The sequence below is a fragment of the Leucoraja erinacea genome, unplaced genomic scaffold (genome assembly GCF_028641065.1).
Source record: "Leucoraja erinacea ecotype New England unplaced genomic scaffold, Leri_hhj_1 Leri_532S, whole genome shotgun sequence".
Taxonomy (NCBI): domain Eukaryota; kingdom Metazoa; phylum Chordata; class Chondrichthyes; order Rajiformes; family Rajidae; genus Leucoraja; species Leucoraja erinaceus.
This window is the reverse complement of record NW_026576435.1, coordinates 1-19,835: the sequence shown is the minus strand read 5'-3', so window position 1 is coordinate 19,835 and position 19,835 is coordinate 1. Positions and strand designations below refer to the sequence as shown.

Here is a 19,835-nt window from a genome sequence, read left to right as displayed (position 1 = left end):
ATACATGATTGTTCGATTAATGTAAGACATATTCTACTCCAATGTAAAATACAACACAGACTATATTACTCAAAAACTAAATTGTACAAAATGTTACCAAATCTATCTCCTATCTGCGACAAATGTCTATCTCAAGAAGCAGATATAACACACTCCTTTGCCACTTGCATAAAACTTCATGAATTTTGGAAAGGCATTTTTGAAATCTTCTCAAAGTTATTAAAACATAAAACTGGAACCCCATGCATAATTGATTATTTCTGGAACATGAGCCTGTTCAGAGCTATCAATATTTCAAAGACGTTTCCTCAATTACGCCCTGATAATGGCAACAAAAAAAACCGCACACTTAAATTTGGAGAAAATGCATCCACCCCAACTTAAAATGAGGATCACAAGCATGCCTGAGACGCTACATCGTGAAGATATGAGACTAGTCTTAGCAGGAAAATCTGAACAATTTTTAAAGATTTTCATTGACTCATTACAAGCATAATATGGCGCAACACAAATTCGGAATTAAACCGATTTACAGACAGGGTGATCGGTGTGGTGAGAAACGAAATAGGTATATCAACGCGTTTTTGGTCTTTTTTTCTATTTTTTTTAAAATTATATTTCGTTTTGATCTTTTTTTACTTTTTTCTTTTTTTTCACGTTTTTACTTATTCACTAGGCAACTACACTATTTGGTGGTTTAGGCGTTTACACATTCACTAGCTCTTTCATTCTCTCTCTTTCTTGCTCTTTTTCTCTCTTTCTATTTCATTTTTGTCAAAATTAAAATGGAAGATGTGCAATAATGTATTGTGTCATATGCCGCGGTTTATAACACTGTGCATTGCTTCTAATAAAAATAGGTTGGCTGCAGAGGTTTTGCAGGGCAATAGTTCTACAAAGCCTTGAGTGCACTGGGCATCAACGGAGTGGCAAGGAGAAGGGCCATCGAGAACACCACAGAGGCAGCGGAAAAGGCCCCGAGGTGGCTCTGGATCAGGAGAGGAGGTCCATGGGGATGAGAGAATGCCGCCTGAACACAAGTCGTGGTCTGATCAACCACGGCTGGGTCGCCTGGGTGAATTTTGTTGTGTGTCTGATGTTGAAAGACCCGACACACCCAATGACCCCAGGTTACATCACTGATGATGTGTTCAGGAGCATCTATCGATGTATTTGTATCAATCACTGTGCTGGTGAAACCAGTGGCGACCAGGAATAGACTGGTTGACAACCAAGAATAGGGTGGTGACGACTGGAGAGACAGTGGACAGCTCGGAAAGAGGGCATCCGGGCCGGGGCGGGTTGGCAACCCATACCGCATCATCTGAGAGGAGGAGACCCAAATCACGCTACAGAAAAACACATGGAAAACTACCCCCAGGGGTGCCCGAGAGGGGTGCAGGATGAGCACCTCAATTGGACGGATCAAAGGTTAACGACATGGCAATGGGCAACCGACTATGAGTATCAAATGCAGATGTGGTAATGTTTGCAAGAACCGCCGAGGCCTGAAGATTCACCAGACCCGGATGATGTGTTTGGAGGGACAGGGCGTGTCACAACGTACAGGTATTTTACCTGGTGAGACGCAGGAGGAGCCGGGCCCGGAATCACCCCATAGAGCCCGAAGCCTCCAAGTGGTGCAACGAGTCCCTCGGAACAGTTCTCCGGAGAAGGTTCGAGTCAAATGACCTCAGGCCAGCAAGACGGCAGTCTGGCATCAGTTCGACGAGGATGTCGACAAGGTGCTAGAAGAAACTGCGAAGGGTTACGTGGACCGAAGGCTGCGGACGGCGACGACAATCATCATCAGCCTAGCGTTGGGGAGGTTTGGAGAAGTGGAGAAGAAGCCGGCCAGAACACCTTTCACCATGAACCAACGAGCAACGAAGAACCACAAGATACGGCAGGAGCTGAAGTCCCTCAAGAAGCAGTATAAAGAGGCCAGGCAAGAGCAATGTCCCCCCTTGGCTGAGCTAAGAACCGTCCTGAGGTAGAAGCTGATGACCCTCCGTAGAGCTGAGTGGCACCGAAGTCGCCGGAAGGAAAGAGCCAGGAAGCGAGCATCCTTCATAGCCAACCCTTTCGGCTTCACCAAACAACTACTCGGGCAGACGTGCAGTGGGAGTTTGGCTTGCTCTAAGGAGGAGATCGACCGACACATCCAGACGACCTACAGTGACCCCATCAGGCAGCAGCAGCTGGCCCAGTGCAACATCCTGAAAAAAACACCTCCACCCATCAAGGAGTTTGATAGTAGAGAGCCACTCCTGAAAGAGGTCCAGGACATTGTGAAGAGAGCAAGAGCTGGCTCAGCCCCTGGCCCGAGCAGAGTCCCCTACCGGGTCTACAAGAACTGCCCCTTGTTACTGAAATGGCTGTGGGAGATCCTGAAAGTCATCTGGAGGAGAGGAAAAGTGGCGCAGCAGTGGCGATTCGCTGAAGGAGTCTGGATCCCAAAGGAGGAAGATTCCAAGAAGATCGATCAGTTCAGAATCATCTCCTTGCTAAGCGTTGAAGCCAAGATTTTCTTCAGCATATTGGCGAGGCGGCTGACCAACTTCCTCTCCAGCAATGGCTACATCGACAGCTCAGTGCAAAAGGGAGGCTTATCCGGAGTGCCGGGGTGTAAGAGCTCACGGGAGTGGTGACCCAACTCATCAGAGAAGCCAGGGAGGACAAGGGAGACCTGACAGTGCTCTGGCTTGACCTGGCCAACGCCTACGGCTCCATCCCGCACAAGCTGATCCAGACAGTCATGGCCAAGCATCATGTGCCGGCCCAAGGGGCAGATCTCACCCTGGACTATTGCAACCAGTTCAGCATGAGAGTCTCATCGGGATCAGTAACATCAGAGTGGCACAGACTGGAGGTTGGGATTATCACAGGTTGTACCATCTATGTGATCCTTTTTGCCTTGGCGATGAACATGATCGTCAAGTATGCTAAGTCAGAGTGCTGGGGGCCTCGGACCAAGTCAGGAATGCGCCAACCACCAACCAGAGCCTACATGGGCGACCTGACTGTCACCACTGAGTCAGTGCCAGGAGGCACTGCAGGGGTTTGAGAAACTGATTGGATGGGCAAGAATGAGGTTTAAGCCAGGAAAATCAAGGTCACTTGTGCTAAAGAACGGCAAAGTCATGGACAGGTTCCGCTTCAGCATAGAAGGGACACCAATCCCAATTGTCTCCAAAAGGCCAGTGAAGAGTCTTGGCAAGGTGTTTAACAGCAGCCTGAAGGATAAAGCATCTGCCCAGGCAACCTGTCGGGAGCTGAAGACGTGGTTGGGAGCAGTGGACCGGTCGGGGCTTCCCGGCAAGTTCAAGGCATGGATTTACCAGCATGGTATCCTGCCAAAGATACTGTGGCCACTGCTTGTCTACGAAGTCCCAAAATCCATCGTAGAGAGATTGGAGAGGAAAGTCAGCAGCTTTCTCAGAAGGTGGCGGGGATGTCCAGGACCCTTAGCAGCATCGCCCTTTACGGAAATAACACCAAGCTCCAGCTGCCCCTGAAGTCCCTGGAGGAGGAGTTTAAGGTGACTCGGGCCAGAGAGATGATGCTGTACAGGGACTCCAGCGACCCCAAGGTGGCTCAAGCAGGGGTGGAGGTGAAGACTGGGAGGAAGTGGAGAGCCGGTGAAGCCGTGCTGCAAGCAGAGTCTCGGATACGCCACAGAGTCCGGGTAGTGACTCGGGGAAGAGCTGGCCTGGGAATCTTCCCATCTCCCCAGTTTAACAAGGCCATGGGGAAGGAGAGGCGCAGGCTGGTCCAAGAGGAAGTGAGGGCAGTGGTGGACTAGGAGAGGTGTACCAGAGCAGTTGGATTGAGGCAGCAGGGAGCCTGGACAAGGTGGGAGCAGGCCATGGACCGAAAAGTCATATGGACTGAGCTCTGCCAGGCTGAACCGCAGCGCATCAAGTTCCTGGTCCAGGCAGTGTATGATGTCCTGCCCAGCCCGTCTAACCTCTTCATCTGGGGCAAAGCGGAATCTCCAGATTGCCCGCAATGCTCAGGCAAGGGGACGTTGGAACACATCCTGAGCTGTTGCCCAAAGGCTCTTGGGCAGGGCCGGTACACATGGCGTCACGACCAGGTCCTCAAACCTATTGCAGAAGCCATCAGCATGGGAATCAGCAGCTGCAGACGAGAACGCCCCACCACCCAGATGATCACCTTCGTGAAGGCCGGAGTGCAGCTGCCAAGAACCACAGCAGCCAGGAATCTGTCAGGAATCCTGGCGACTGCGCAGGACTGGCAGCTTTCCGTAGACCTGGTAAAACAGCTGAAGTTCCCACAGCACATTGCCACGACCACCCTGAGGCCAAATATCCTCCTGGTCTCAGAGGCGACCAAAAACATCGTCTTGTTGGAACTGACAGTGCCGTGGGAGAAGGTCCACGAGAGGAATATGGCCAAATATGAAAAACTGGTCAAAGACTGCCGCAAGCAGAGCTGGAAGGCAAGATGTATGCCCATTGAGGTTGGCTGCAGAGGTATTGCATGGCAATCGCTCTACAAAGCCTTGAGTGCACTGGGCATCAACGGAGTGGCGAGGAGAAAGGCCATCAAGAACACCACAGAGGCAGCGGAGAAGGCCTCGAGATGGCTCTGGATCAGGAGAGGAGGTCCTTGCGGAGGAGCGAATGCCATCTGAACACAAGTCGTGGTCGATCAACCACGGCTGGGTCGCCTGGGTGAGGGTGTCTGACGTTGAAAGACCCGAAACACCCAATGACCCCAGGTTACATCACTGACGATGTGTTCAGGAGCATCTATCGATGTATTTCATTTGAAACGGGAATAGTCCCCGAGGATTGGCGTACTGCGCATGTTGTTCCATTGTTTAAAAAGGGTTTCTAAGAGTAAACCTAGCAATTATAGACCTGTTAGTTTGACTTCAGTGGTGGAGAAATTAATGGAAAAGATACTTAGAAATAATATATATAAGCATCTGGATAAACAGGGTCTGATTAGGAACAGTCAACATGGATTTGTGCCTGGAAGGTCATGTTTGACCAATCTTCTTGAATTTTTTGAAGAGCTTACTAGGGAAATTGACGAGGGTAAAGCAGTGGATGTTGTCTATATGGACTTTAGTAAGGCATTTGACAAGGTTCCTCATGGAAGGTTGGTTCAGAAGGTTCAACTGTTGGGTATAAATACAGGAATCGCAAGATGGATTCGACAGTGGCTGAATGGGAGAAGCCAGAGGGTAATGGTGGATGGCTGTTTATCGGGTTGGAGGCAGGTGACTAGTGGGGTGCCTCCGGGATCTGTGTTGGGCCCTTTGTTGTTTGTCATGTACATCAATGATCTGGATGAAGGTGTGGTAAATTGGATTAGTAAGTATGCAGATGATATAGATAGGGGGTGTTGTGGATAATGAAGAGGATTTCCAAAGTCTACAGAGTGATTTAGGCCATTTGGAAAAATGGGCTGAAAGATGGCAGATGGAGTTTAATGCTGATAAATGTGAGGTGCTACACCTTGGCAGGACAAATCAAAATAGGATGTACATGGTAAATGGTAGGGAATTGAAGAATACAGTTGAACAGAGGGATCTGAGTATAAGCGTGCATAGTTCCTTGAAGGTGGAATCTCATATAGATAGGGTGGTAAAGAAAGCTTTTGGTATGCTAGCCTTTATAAATCAGAGCATTGAGTATAGAAGCTGGGATGTAATGTTAAAATTGTACAAGGCATTGGTGAGACCAAATCTGGAGTATGGTGTACAATATTGGTCGCCCAATTATAGGAAGGATGTCAACAAAATAGAGCGAGTACAGAGGAGATTTACTAGAATGTTGCCTGGGTTTCAACAACTAAGTTACAGAGAAAGGTTGAATAAGTTAGGTCGTTATTCTCTGGAGCGCAGAAGGTTAAGGGGGGACCTGATAGAGGTCTTTAAAATGATGAGAGGGATAGACAGAGTTGATGTGGACAAGCTTTCCCCTTTGAGAATAGGGAAGATTCAAACAAGAGGACATGACTTCAGAATTAAGGGACAGAAGTTTAGGGGTAACATGAGGGGGAACTTCTTTACTCAGAGAGTGGTAGCGGTGTGGAATGAGCTTCCAGTGGAAGTGGTGTCGGCAGGTTCGTTGGTATCATTTAAAAATAAATTGGATAGGCATATGGATGGGAAGAGAATGGAGGGTTATGGTATGAGTGCAGGCAGGTGGGACTAAGGGAAAAAAGTTGTTCGGAACGGACTTGTAGGGCCGAGATGGCCTGTTTCCGTGCTGTAATTGTTATATGGTTATATATGGTTATATGGTACTTGTATCAAAATTTATAATTCAAAAAAAGTGAGCGAGGCAAAATAAAATAATATCATAGGCCTGTTGGTCTGACTTCAAACGTTCATAAAATGGCATTATTGTATTAATGACTAGACTAAGTGGGACCCGTTGTGTCCCAGACACACGGGAGACCTGCTCCTACAACGCAACCCATTCCAAAACGGAATATTCCACCACTCACCCGTCCCCACAATGCAAACCGTTCCCCCAGAGCAATATTCCACCACACACTTATAGCCACTAACTGCGCAATATTATTATTTTTATTATTATTATTATTATTATTATTATTATTATTATTATTATTATTATTATTATTATTATTATTATTATTATTATTATTATTATTTCACAGTTATTGTTTGTTTTTATGTATGTGTGCGTATCTATATATAGATATACTAGACTACTAGTTTCTGGGGGAAGGGTGTATGGGCGGGGGGGAGGTGGTTGTGGGGGGATGGGTGTGTGTGTGTGTGTGTGGGGGGGGGGGGGGTTGAGCGGGGGAGGTGTTGTGGGGGACGCGGTTGGGCGGAGTCTACTGGGGGGTTGGGTGGGTATGTGGAGGTGGGTTGTGTGCGGGTAGATTGTGTGAGGAGGGTGGTTTGTGGGCGGGGATGGGTTATGGGGTGAGGGGGGTGTGTGGACCGGGGGGTTTGTGGGAGGGAGGGTGTGTGGGCGGTGTGGGACGAGGAGAGAGTTCGGAGAAAATACATGGCAAGAGCCATGGGGAATGGGGTATCACGGGAAAGGGAGGCAGGTCATAATAATGTGGTGCAGAGGGGTAAGGGCTGGAACTGACGGTGCGATGGGATCTCGTTTCTGATGGAGGAGTTTTTGTTCAATATACACCGCGCGACGTTGTGCCTGCAGTTATCGTGCATGGTTTGATGACGGGCCGTTGTGAACGGTTTGTTCCAGCAGGCGCCCGTCGGTCTGACCATTCCTCATTGGCACCGGCCAGTCGTCAGCATTATTCAACAAGCAGACTTTAATTGGTCAGCAATTAATACGCGCTGAAGGGTTGCATTCCGATGTTAGATCGTCACATCGACGCGAGTCGCTTAAAGAGCCCAACTGTCAAATTACCAGACACGGCTACTCCCCACGGCATTCATGTCCACGTGAGTCTTGCAACGTGTGCAGACTAATGAATCAGGCCTTCAACAATAGTAATATGAACTCCTCTTAATTCGTGCTGTGGGATATAAAACACAACCTAGTTCCAGTTTCATCGCTGTGCAAAGGACCTTCGTCAATGCACAGCGATGAAACTGGAACTAGGTTGTGTTTTATCGCTGTGCAAAGGACCTTCGTCAATGCAATTCAGCATTCCTACATTCCGCCCTGTAGGACCGTATCATGGCTGTGTTGGGACCAAATATTGAGGACCATTGCTGCACAATTCCGCCTTTGTGCGGTTTCTAAATTCATCCATTTTCACCCAAAGCCATTTACATTTTGTCCCACGGCAATTGAGTATTCATTCTACAAATAACACCGCGAAAACTCCACATCGTCCATCAGCCTTCTCTGTTACAAAGAACAAAATTAATGGCTCATTTAACAAAATACAACGAAGTGTTTTACATTCCAAAAGAGAGCGTTATTGAAAACGGGAAGTGTTGAGATAGGTCCTTTGCGAGATCCGATCTGGTTCAAACATTCGACAACAATGCCAGTACTTCAGTCAGATGTGCAACAAATGGTCCTTGGCGTGTGGATCTATGGAACCATTGATGCAGCAGCACTTGCTGCAGACGATAGTGAAGAATTGCCATGATTCATGGGCTTAACCATATACATTTTTTTAATGTTCTTGTCGAGCTGTGTCCAATAATTCCTCTGGATGATCGACCAATATACCCACCACCCACTGAATGAAAAGGTTTTCTCATCACTTTCTGCTAAGTAATCCCATTTCTCGCATTAAACTCTTGTGTTGTGTTTTGTTGCATCCACGTCCTTGAAAAAGACCCTTAACATTCATCGTATTTAAGAACTTTAATATTACACCTCAGGCTCCTGTGCTTCAAGAAACAAAGTGCTCCCAAACTATCTTTATAGCAAATGCCCTCGCGTCGAAGGAAAATATGCATAGCAGATTACCGAAATATCGTCTTTAGTGGGGTACTAGAAACGGGATACAATATTCCCAATGGAGCCTCGCCAACTTATTTTGAAATTGTAGCATAAGGTGCTAGCTGTTGCCAATGTGCCCAGTTGATTAAGATCATGTTCTAATTTTTGATCATCATCTTCACTATCTACTATATTACCTACATTAGCCTGATTTGCAAACTCACAAATCAAACCCTATATAATCATGCCCTGTATGTTATCACAAAAATCATTTAGCAATATAATTCATTGAAAAAACACGAACAGTAATAGGCCCAGTTGCGATCACTGAGGCTCGCCATTAGTCAAGAACCCGAAATACATACGTTCCAGTCCTGCAATAATCTTATCTCTTTTTATTTGAGACATTGCTCGTGTTCTCTGTGCTGTTACGCCCCCACCTCCCGCCCAACATTGGAAAAAGCGGTATGACGGTCATTTCAAACGAAAGGATAGATAACTAACGTGCCAAATGCAGAAAAGTGGTAATATTATTGAATCGAGAGTCTTTGACACCCTGAGCTGATTGACCTATTTCTGAGGGGCATGCACAATCGCGTATTATCTCTCATATCACTGCAGATGCCTCGCTTTAACTCTGTTCGGCGGGAATACGCACAGGATCGCCCTGAGCATCTGGTAACGCGGGCAGTTAGTGAGCAGTCCAATTAGTCTATATATATAGTACATAACATAGTGTGTGTGCTTGACAGTGCATGTGCATGTGTATTTGTGTACGTGTGTGTGAGTGTGTTTTAATTATTTATCATATAAGATATAAATCTATATGAGTATGTTTACATACATATGAACACATGCACGTATTCACCCTGCACTTGTTATTCGTTGTCGTTTATTATATTATTTATTATGATTACATATTGTGTTATGCTCCAGCAAGTAAAAATCTGATTGTTCGATCTTGGACATATTGTAATAAAACATTCTCCACTCATGACTCATTATTGTCATAATTCTCAGTTCAACATAATTCCTGCTTCCTTTATTTCTCATGGAACCTTGCCCGACTTCAGCTTATCAATGGGCCATGGGTATTGGATAAAGAATCAATGGGGTAAAGATTTTTTTATTAATGTTGTTTCAGTCCGCTGAGCTGCACATGACTTTTATGAAAAGCACAATCGGCTCAAATAACACGCACGCGTGGGAATTGGTCTGCAGCATCGTGAGTTGACAGCATTCTATTCAAGTCATCGGAAATTCTGACAAACACATTTAACATCCCTCAAACTTTAAGCATGTTAATGCAGATCGAGAAAGGTGCAAGTTATATTCAGTATTCTTCAAATTTTATCTATGAGCGATCTTGTGTTATTAGTAAGCAGATGTATTTCTCGCCCCGTGAAACATCAAAGTGGATGGATGAACCAGCAGCAATATTCCGAAGAGAATATTCGTTTCAGAATACTGGTTTCTCCTATTCGCTTACTGTTCAGGTTCAAGTAATGAGATGAGAACTCGTTCCTGATCGAAGAGTTTTTGTTTAATATACACCGCGCTAGGTTGTGCCTGGCGGTATCGTGCATGGATTGATGACGGGCCGTTGTGAACGATTTGTTCCATGAGGCGCCCGTCGGTCTGACCATTCCTCATTGGCGCCGCCGGGTCATCAGCATTATTCACCAAGCAGAGATGGATTGGTCAGAAATTAATGTGTGCAGAAGGGTGCCATTCCGAGATTAGATCGTCACACCGACGCGAGTCGTTTAAAAAGCCCAACTGTCAAATTACCAGACACCGCTACTCCCCACATCATGCATGTCCACGTGAGTCTTGCAACCTGTGCAGACTAATGAATCAGGTCTTCAACAATAGTATCGGGAACTCTTCTTAATTCGTGCTGTGGTATATAATACACAACCTAGTTCCAGTTTCATCGCAGGTGCAAAGGGCCTGAGCTCAAAGTTGTGTATTCTTCATCAGAGCTTACCCGGTTGTTTACTTTTGTGCATTTCTCTTCAAGCCTCGTGTGTATTAACTGTTGGTTGTTACCAAAACTACAGCGAGAGTACACACATTTTGCCATTCAGCTTGCCATTTACAACCCGGCAATAAACGTACATCCACACTAATCCGCTATACCTGCGCTTTCGATGGATTGTTGCTACCAGTACTAGTCTCGATTGTGATGAGATTCTCTGCCTCCATCATCCCTTGCGTTTCAGTTACAAACCTTCCGCTTTCCCACACCCCTCTGAATCTTTAATTATACCTGTTATGTTGCATTATTCTGCAAAAGTGATCAGATAACTTTCCTACCTTGACAGCCTGCCTGTGTTCATCATTATCAAATCCCTCTTAGCCTCCACGGCTATGAATACAAATAACTGCAATCTATCTAGCCTCTCCTAATAACTGTCAGTTAGTGACGCAGGGAACCATAAGGCAAATATCCTCTTCGAATTCGTCAATGCAATTCAGCATTCCTAGATTCCGGCCTGGAGGACCGTATCGTGGTTATGATGGGACCAAATATTAATGACAATTGCTACACAATTTTGCCTTCCTTCGGCTTCCGGTTTTATCCGTTTCCCCCAAAACCTAACTCGCTGCCATTTACATTCTGACCCATGGCAATTGAGTAGGCATTCCCCAAATAACAGCCCGACAACTCCATATCTTCCATCAGCCGTCTCTATTACAGGGAACAAAATTAAAGGTTCATTAAAAAAACAACAACAAATTGGTGTACATTCCAGAGAGCGTTATTGTAAACGGGGTGTGTTGCAACAATGATCTAGATAATTCGGTCAATGACATACGACAAATATTCGCGCCGTAGCCTTCACTCTTCTTTAGATGCATTGCAGAATTGGGTGTGGATACAGATATTACTCACTGTGAGTTTATGGATGGCATGTATATCGTCAACGTTGTTCATAAAGGGAAGCATATTCTCGGGCTACAGGATAAGATACATCATATGGTAAGCTGGTTGTTGGGTGAAATATGCGTCCGATAAATTGAGAGAGTTCCTTTGCGAGATCCGATCTGGTTCAAACATTCGACACCAATGCCAGAACTTCAGTCAGACGTGTAACAAATGGCCCTTGGCGAGTGGATTCATGGAGCCATTAATGTAGCAGCACTTGCTGCAGACGATAGTGAAGAATACACATGATTCATGGGCTTTCCCAAATACATTTGTAATGTTCTTATGGAGCTGTGTCAGATAATTCCTCTGGATGCTCGACAAATATACCCACCACCCACTGAATGAAAACGCTGTCCCATGAGTGTTTTGCCAATTCATTCCATTACTCGCCTTAAACTCGTGTGTTATGATTTTTTGCATGCTCGGCCTTGTAAAAGACCCTGAACATTCATCCTATTTATGGTCTTGAATATCACATCTTAGGCTCTTGTGTTTCAAGAATCAAAGTAGTCCCAACCTTTCCTTATACCAAATGCCCCCGCGTCGAAGGAAAATGTGCATAGCAGATTACCGAAATATTTTCTTTAGTGGGGTACCAAAAACGGGATACAATATTCCAAATGGAGCCTCGCCAACTTATTTTCAAACTATAGCATAAGGTGCAAGCTGTTGCCAATTTGCCCAGTTGATTAAGATCCTGTCAATTGTTTGCATACGTTAGCATACGATTGTGTGACGGCATTCAAATCATTGTGTCCAGTATTGCCGACCTTCCGTGGAAAGGAAGTCGTTAATCTGCAAATAATGCATAGCGCTGTTAGCAGAATGTTGCTTAGACGCGAGCATCTGAGCTACAAGGACATGTTGGGGTAATAAAACTTTGTTTCTTGAAGTGCAGAAAATTGAGATCTTGAAGACATGATAAATCATATGCTTTCAAGGGTTATATTGTACCAATATATGTGTATCACGAAAGAGGACAAGGGTGTAAGGCGAGAGGAGGAGTGATTTCGCAGAAAACAAAGAACTAAACTTTGCACAAAGTGGATGGGGGATATATTGTTGAACGTGTGGATGTATTAACCGAGACAGGTCCTTAACAACATTAAAAAACGGATGTGTACATTAATAGTGTATATTCTACACTGTGATCTATACATTTTTCTGCTATGTTTATGTCACCATGCATCTAGGTGCCAAGGGTACTCTGTACATCCATATTGGCTGGAATTCTCCGTTTGCGGCACATGTATTACCCAGAACATTTCCCTCAAACAGTAGAACTAACATTTGTGCCATTCATAAAAACAGCTCCAACCATCCGCGTCGCGATCCAAGTTACTAATGCATTTAAAGACGAGCGAAGGCAAATCCTTGTCTGAAACCACTCGCCACAGTGTTCCGATCATTCTAATGAAGGCGGTTGATAAATGTGAGGGTATCCATTTTGGCGGCAAAAACAAGGGGGCAGATTGTTATCTCAATGGGGTTAGGTTAGGTAAGGGGGAGGTACAGCGAGAGCTGGGCGTCCTTGTGCACCGTTCACTTAAAGTTGGCGTGCAGGTGCAGCAGGCAGTGAAGAAAGCTAATGGAATGTTGGCCTTCATAACAAAAGGATTTCAGTATAGGAGTAATTACGTTATTCTGCAGTTCTACATGGCTCTGGTGAGACCACATCTGAAGTATTGTGTACAGTTTTGGGCTCCTAATTTGAGGACCGACATCCTTGTGATTGGGGCAGTGCAGCGTAGGTTCACGAGATTGATCCCTGGGATGGCGGGAATGTATTATGAGGAAAGATTGAAAAGACTAGGCTTGTATTCACTGGAGTTTAGAAGGATGAGGGGGTTCTTATAGAAACATATAAAACTATAAAAGGACTGGACAAGCTAGATGCAGGAACAGTGCTCCCAATGTTGGGCGAGTCTAGAACAAGGGGGTCACGGTCCTAGAATAAAGGGGAGGTCATTTAAGACTGAGGTGGGCAAACATGTTTTCACCCAGAGAGTAGTGAATTTATGGAATTCCCTTCCACAGGGGGCAGTGGAGGCCAAATCACTGGATGGAGTTAATAGAGAGTTAGATAGAGCGCTAGGGGCTAGTGGAGACAAGGGATATGGGGAGAAGGCCGGCACGGGTTATTGATACGGGACGATCAGCCATGATCACAATGAATGGCGGTGCTAACTTGAAGGGCTGAATGGCTTCCTTCTCCACCTATTATCTATGTGTCTAGGATCGAAACCTGCAAATTACCTGGACCCCGGTGTTATTAAAACAAATATTTCCCCGTTGAAGTGTCATTGTTTGTAAATTGTAGTGAGATGTGGGCGAATATGGTTAAATGTTGTTCCATTACAGTTGGGCTACTGTTCTAGGGCCGGCTCGCCACACAGCTGGATTGTAAATGAATCAGAGGATCTAGGGTAGTTTTGCAACAATCTCCCTTGAAACTGACCATGTCACTTATCAGGTGAGGTCGGATAGGCTACTCTTATTTTTGTCTACAGCCGTGGAAACCTTGGTATACGTGAGGAACATGACAGGTTAATTACATTTTAGTAGGGTTTGAGAAGAGGGGTGCGAGATATGATCAAAGCAGAGGGCAAATCATTGTCGGCTCCTAATGGTGAGCCAAATGGCCACGTTTGTGCACTCTGGTTCCATGGATCTTTCTGTTGGTTCCTTTGTTTGAAACAGACTGGCAATGCATCTGGTATCTAAAAAGCAACGGTATGGAACAAGACAAGCAGAACACACTGAATACAATGTTGTATATATTGCATGTATTATAGTGAAACGTTCTGATTTTCTTTTGGAACATATGATTTATTAGGAAAAAATAATATTAATATTGATACTGTGGTGACATTGACCCTATTGTTAATGTTGGTGAGACGTGTCTCGAAGTTTGACACGCGGGCTTTCACAGCGCTTGGCGTCCGTGTGACGGGCTCATCTCGGAATGGTGACCATGCACACATATTTATTGCTGTACATTTCATGCCCGCATAGTAAATCTAGCTGGGAATAGATTGTTTTTCTAATGCCAATCAGGCTGTCTGGCGCCTCCTGGAATACATCGACCCAACGTCACCCCAACACCATCATCACGCCATGCCCGTCAACACAAGTCAGTCTTGCTCAGTATATATAGAGCAAAGTCTCCGCTTAGATTCAATATTTCCTCGCACTCGAAAGGGAAGCGAGAGATGAGAAACATGCTCCTGTTCCTGTTTGGAATATTGCTCCTGATTCATCCCTTTGCAGAAGGAATTACCCCAGACCAGGGTGAGAGTAAACATTTTTTGTGTACACATACTCGAGATCGCTCATCGACAGCATTGGGAGAGTGTTGATTTAAAGTAGCCACCTTTCTCGTTCTACATTATTATTTTCAATGTTGGTCAGGTGATAAGTCGATGGCAAACCGACTTCACACCTCTCCATCCGTACAGCAGCCCCCGTACTCGGGATAGAACCAGGGCATCCGGCGCTGCATTCGATATATGACAACAACTCTACCGCTGTGCTACCGTGACATGTCCCGAAATATTTCCATGTGGCGTGGCAGTTAGAGATCAATCCAACCGTGGACTGTAGAGCGCTCTGAACATTGAAACCATATTTTGAAACATTCATAATCATACCTGGAAAAATAAAACCCACGGTACATTCATTTTTTCCTAATGACTGCTGCCTGCCCTGTGTAGTGACGCCTATGCGTCATATTGTGTTTTGTCTTTTGGAACAATATGGGGCGCAACTCAAAGCTGAGATCTTCCGACATTTGGTACTATGACCACTGCAGTTCAGTTGACGATGTGCAACTTTCAGCGGTCCCTTGCAGACGATGAGCTCTCCCATTTAATTCTAAAGTATCAGCAACGTTTTGGCACGAATTACAAATGGATGAGGCCTCAGTATTTGACCCTCTTCTAGATCTACGGCTATACGTTGCCAGCTACAATTGACACGTAAATCTCCAAACGATCCTCTCACTTGGTTAGATAATTTCCCTCTTAATTATATCGGTCACCTGCAACACCACATTGCTTCATTCAGCGGTACTATCATTCGGGCTTTTGCAAATACAGACCTTCTACAATTACTGGTTTGTAAGGATGAGAGTGATGAAGAAGCTATTCGTTAACGGGTTTCATGCTTACTTTTATTGTGAAGTGAACTACGTGAAATAAATTCTTCCTCTCCTCCTCCTCCTCCTCCTCCCTCCTCTCCTCCTCCTCCTCCTCCTCCCTCCTCCTCCTCCTCCTCCTCCTCCTCCTCCTCCTCCTCCTCCTCCCTCCTCCTCCTCCTCCTCCTCCTCCTCCTCCTCCTCCTCCTCCTCCTCCTCCGCCTCCTCATCCTCCGCCTCCTCCTCCTCCCCTCCTCCTCCTCCTCCTCCTCCTCCTCCTCCCTCCTCCTCCTCCTCCTCCTCTCTCCTCCTCCTCCTCCTCCTCCACCACCACCTCCTCCTCCTTTTTCCCCCTAATTATCTCACTAGATTAGATAATTCCCTCTTCAATTCTATCTGTCAACCTGCAACACCACATTGCTACGTTTCAGCCGTCCTTTCCTTCTGGCTTTAGTAAATACAGACCTTCTACAATTACTGGTTTGTAAGGCTGAGAGTGATGAAGATGCTATTCGTCATCCGGTTTCATGCCGATTGCCAATGCCCAAAATACGTTACTGAAAGCTTGCCTCGTTTTTTCCCTCCATCTGTAAATAGAATTATCTACTGATCGTTCACTTTGCATTTATTTTGTGTCACGCAGCACAGTGCAGACGGAAGAACGGGAGTTGTTTTCAAGACTTGCAGCATCAAGTTGAAGGTGGTCGGAGAATGTTCCGGCGGGTTAAAATGTTGCGCAGTAGCAAAAGGGAAATGAATTTCTCTGCCGGGAATTCAATTTCATTTGGGTCTGGTATCAACTGACGCACAATAACTACAGTTTGAAAAGCTGTATGAATAAATAATAGTTGCATGACCACATCGTTGTTTCTCTTTACTTTTATTTGAAGTGAACTACCTCCTCCTTCTCCTCCTCCTCCTCCCCCTCCCCCTCCTCCTCCCTCTCCCTTTTCCCTCTCCTCCTCCTTCTCCTCCTCCTCCTCCTTCTCCTCCTCCTCCTCCTCCTCCTCCTCTCCTCCTCCTCCTCCTCCTCCCCTCCTCCTCCTCCTCCTCCTCCACATCGTCCTCCTCCTCCCTCCTCCTCCTCCTCCTCCTCCTCTCCTCCTCCTCCTCCCTCCTCCTCAGCGTCCTCCTCCTCCTCTCCTCCTCCTCCTCCTCCTCCTCCTCCTCCCCCCCCTCCTCCTTCCTCCCTCCTCCTCCTCCTCCTCCTCCTCCTCCTCCTCCTCCTCCTCCTCCTCCTCCTCCTCCTCCTCCTCCTCCTCTCCTCCCCTCCTCCTCCTCCTCCTCCTCCTCCTCCTCTCCTCCTCCTCCTTTTTCCAGTGGACCTTGGCCAATCCCTCCCTCTTGCCATCATCGTCCCCTTTGTTCAAAAGCAACGCTGCCAATTTTGATTGATTTTTTTGCCTCTCAAATTCCAGATTAAAAACTTAACTATATTATGGTCACCAGCTCCTAACGTCTCTATCACGTTACGTTTCCCTTATTATATATGATTCATCGATTCGCTTATTATATATGCGACAGTGATAGTAGGAATGGAATGAGGTGGAGGATAAATGCGTGTCTGATGGACTGGTGCAGTGGGCATCATTCAAGTTTCTGGACCATTAGAACCTCTTTTGGGGAAGGTGTGACCTGTACAAAAAGGACGGGATGCACTTCAACCCGAGGGGGACCAATATCCAGGTGGGGAAATTTTCAAAGGCTACTGGGGAGACTTTAAACTAGAATGGTTGGGGCGAGGGACTCAAATAGAGAAAGCTAGTAGACAGTGTGTAAGGCAGGAGGCAGAGACGGGAAGCACTCCAGACCCAACATGTAGGGGGAAAGGAAAATGGGGGAGGAGGATCCCGAGGGCTGGGGGATGGGAGGAGACAGCTCGAAGGCTAAGGAAGGGGAGGAAACAACAACGGCTAACAGAATTGGGAGAATTCCATGTTCATGCCCACCGGATGCAGACACCCCAAGCGGAATATGAGGTGCTGTTCCTCCAATTTCCGTGTTGCGGACTCTGGCAATGGAGAGACCCAGGACAGAGAGGTCGGATTGGGGAATGGGAGGGGGAGTTGAAGTGCAGAGACACCGGGAGGTCAGGTAGGTTCTTGTGGACCGAGCGGAGGTGGACTGCTTGGGTCCTTGAAGGATTGCTTGGGGTCCTTGAATGGAGTCGAGGGGGGGGGGGGGGCGGTGAAGGTACAGGTGTTGCATTACTTGCGATTGCAACGGAAACTGCCCGGGGAGGGGGTGGTACAGGAGGGAAGGGAAGAATTGACAAGGGAGTTGCGGGGGGAGCGGTCTTTGCGGAAGGCAGATATGGGGGGGAGATGAGAAGATGTGGCGAGTGGTGGGGTCACGTTGGAGGGGGCGGAAATGACGTAGGATTATTTGTTGTATGTGACGACTGGTGGGGTGAAAGGTGAGGACTAGGAGGACTCTGCCCTTGTTGCGAGTGCAGGAATGGGGAGAGAGAGCAGTGTTGCGGGGTATGGAAGAGACCCTGGTGCGAGCCTCTCTATGGTGGAGGAGGGGAATCCCCGTTCCCTGAAGAATTAGGACATTTCAGATGCCGGCGTGCCGTTGCGTGATGAAGTAACCGCCCGGCACCGTGCGAACGTCCACATTCAGTCGGCCTGCTCCTGCCCAGCTGATTGGTGAGTATGATGTCGGGACCAGTCCCGCACAACTCCAGACGGCTCCGCAGGTGGAAGTGGGACCGGCACCGCGAGGCCGTACGGGTCAAGCGACCACGTTAGGTCGCGCTAGCCGCATGTAGATGCTGGTGGGACAGGCCCTTTACAGTGATATGCGAATTACTATAGAGTCATACTAAAATGCAACAATTCATACAACTACATAAAAGTTAACATAAACATCCACCATAGCAGATTCCCCACATTCCTCGGTGTGATGGAAGGCAATTAAGACTAATCCTATAACCCCTTTCATCGGGGCGAATCGAAAGCTCCCGCGTCGGGGGCGGTCGAATCTCCCACGTCGGGGGGTGGTTGAAGCTCCTGCGGCGTGGAGTTCCCGAAAGTCTGTCTCTGACCTGAGACCGCAAGCTCTGCGATGTTAAAGTCTGCAAGCACTCACGGTAAAGTTTAGAGGGTCATCAATGGCAAAGGGATCGCGGGGTCCACGATGCCGTAGGCTCCCGCGGCGGAGCTCTGGAAGTTGGTTAGGCGGCGATGTTAGGCCGCAGTGTGGGCGGAGATACGATATGGATAACATCGCACACCCGTCGATCTAAGTATCCCCCAAACCCCTCCCCACCGCTCACATAAAACAAGCTAAAGAACACATAAAACATACATTTAACACATACTAAAATGCAACAAAGAGACAGGCCAGCAGACTGTTGGCGAGGCAGCAGGCCGTAATAAAACAAAATATAACAAATATATTTCGTAAATATAAAGGGGCTAAGCAGAGGTAAGTGTGTGCAATGTACCGTTGATATATGATGCTGGAGAAGGAGGAGGGAATGGGAGACAAATATTGGCAGGCAAACTGAATAAGATTTTGTTTCACAGTGAAAGGACATGTCGAAATTTAAAGATTCAGGCTAGTAAAGGCTAGTAAAGGATTCATCCAAGGCTGGTAATGAGTGCCATCGCTTTTTGGTTTGGGAAGCGGCTTAGAAAGTTGTTCAGGTTTGAAGATCTATAGTTCACCTGTGCTAGATGGAGTACACCACTGGGTTCTAAAAGACGTAGCTGTAGAGATTGCGGAGGCTTACTGTGATATTTCATGGAATCACGATAGTCAGACAATTGCTCAGAAATTGCTCTAGAGAACTGGGGTATTCAGAAACCTTACTGCGCTTTGCAAAGGAATGAGCAAGGAAAAAGAGAAAGAACATAATAGGCCGCTTATTCTCCTTCAAGATATTCAAGAATGTTATAGTCTATTGTTAAGGATCTGAGTTTTTCCATTTCAGCGCCCTTTAAGGCGTATGATAGTAGGCCCATTTTAAGCGGGAAATTCCTGCTCACAACGTTGTTGGAATTCTTTGAGAATGTAACATCCAGGAAAAGGTCAAACGCTCATAACTGACAGGAGCGGAATTACTCCAGCGGTCGGTCCATCACGTCTTATGCCATTCAATCATGGTTAATCTCTGTGCTCCCACCTAACAGCGTTCTTCTGCCTTCTTGCCATAAGCCTTGCGCATGGAGAGTAGGTGGATGTTGTTTATTTTGGATATTCAGATGGCCTTGATGAAGCGCAAAAAGTCAGACAGGTCAAGAATGTGTGGAGTCCGTATTGTTAGAGACAATTACATCATGGATAAATGATTGGCTGACTGCCAGAAGGCAAAGTAGTGGGAATAAATGGGGCCCCGTCTGGTTTGGCTGCCGCTGAATAATGTTAT

At 46.5% G+C, this 19,835-nt stretch overlaps 1 pseudogene; it reads left to right on the top strand.

Annotated features, from left to right (window-relative positions):
- The first annotated feature begins 662 nt into the window (after positions 1-662).
- LOC129694072 (uncharacterized) lies at positions 663-6,255 on the top strand (annotated as a pseudogene).
- Positions 6,256-19,835: the final 13,580 nt, after the last annotated feature.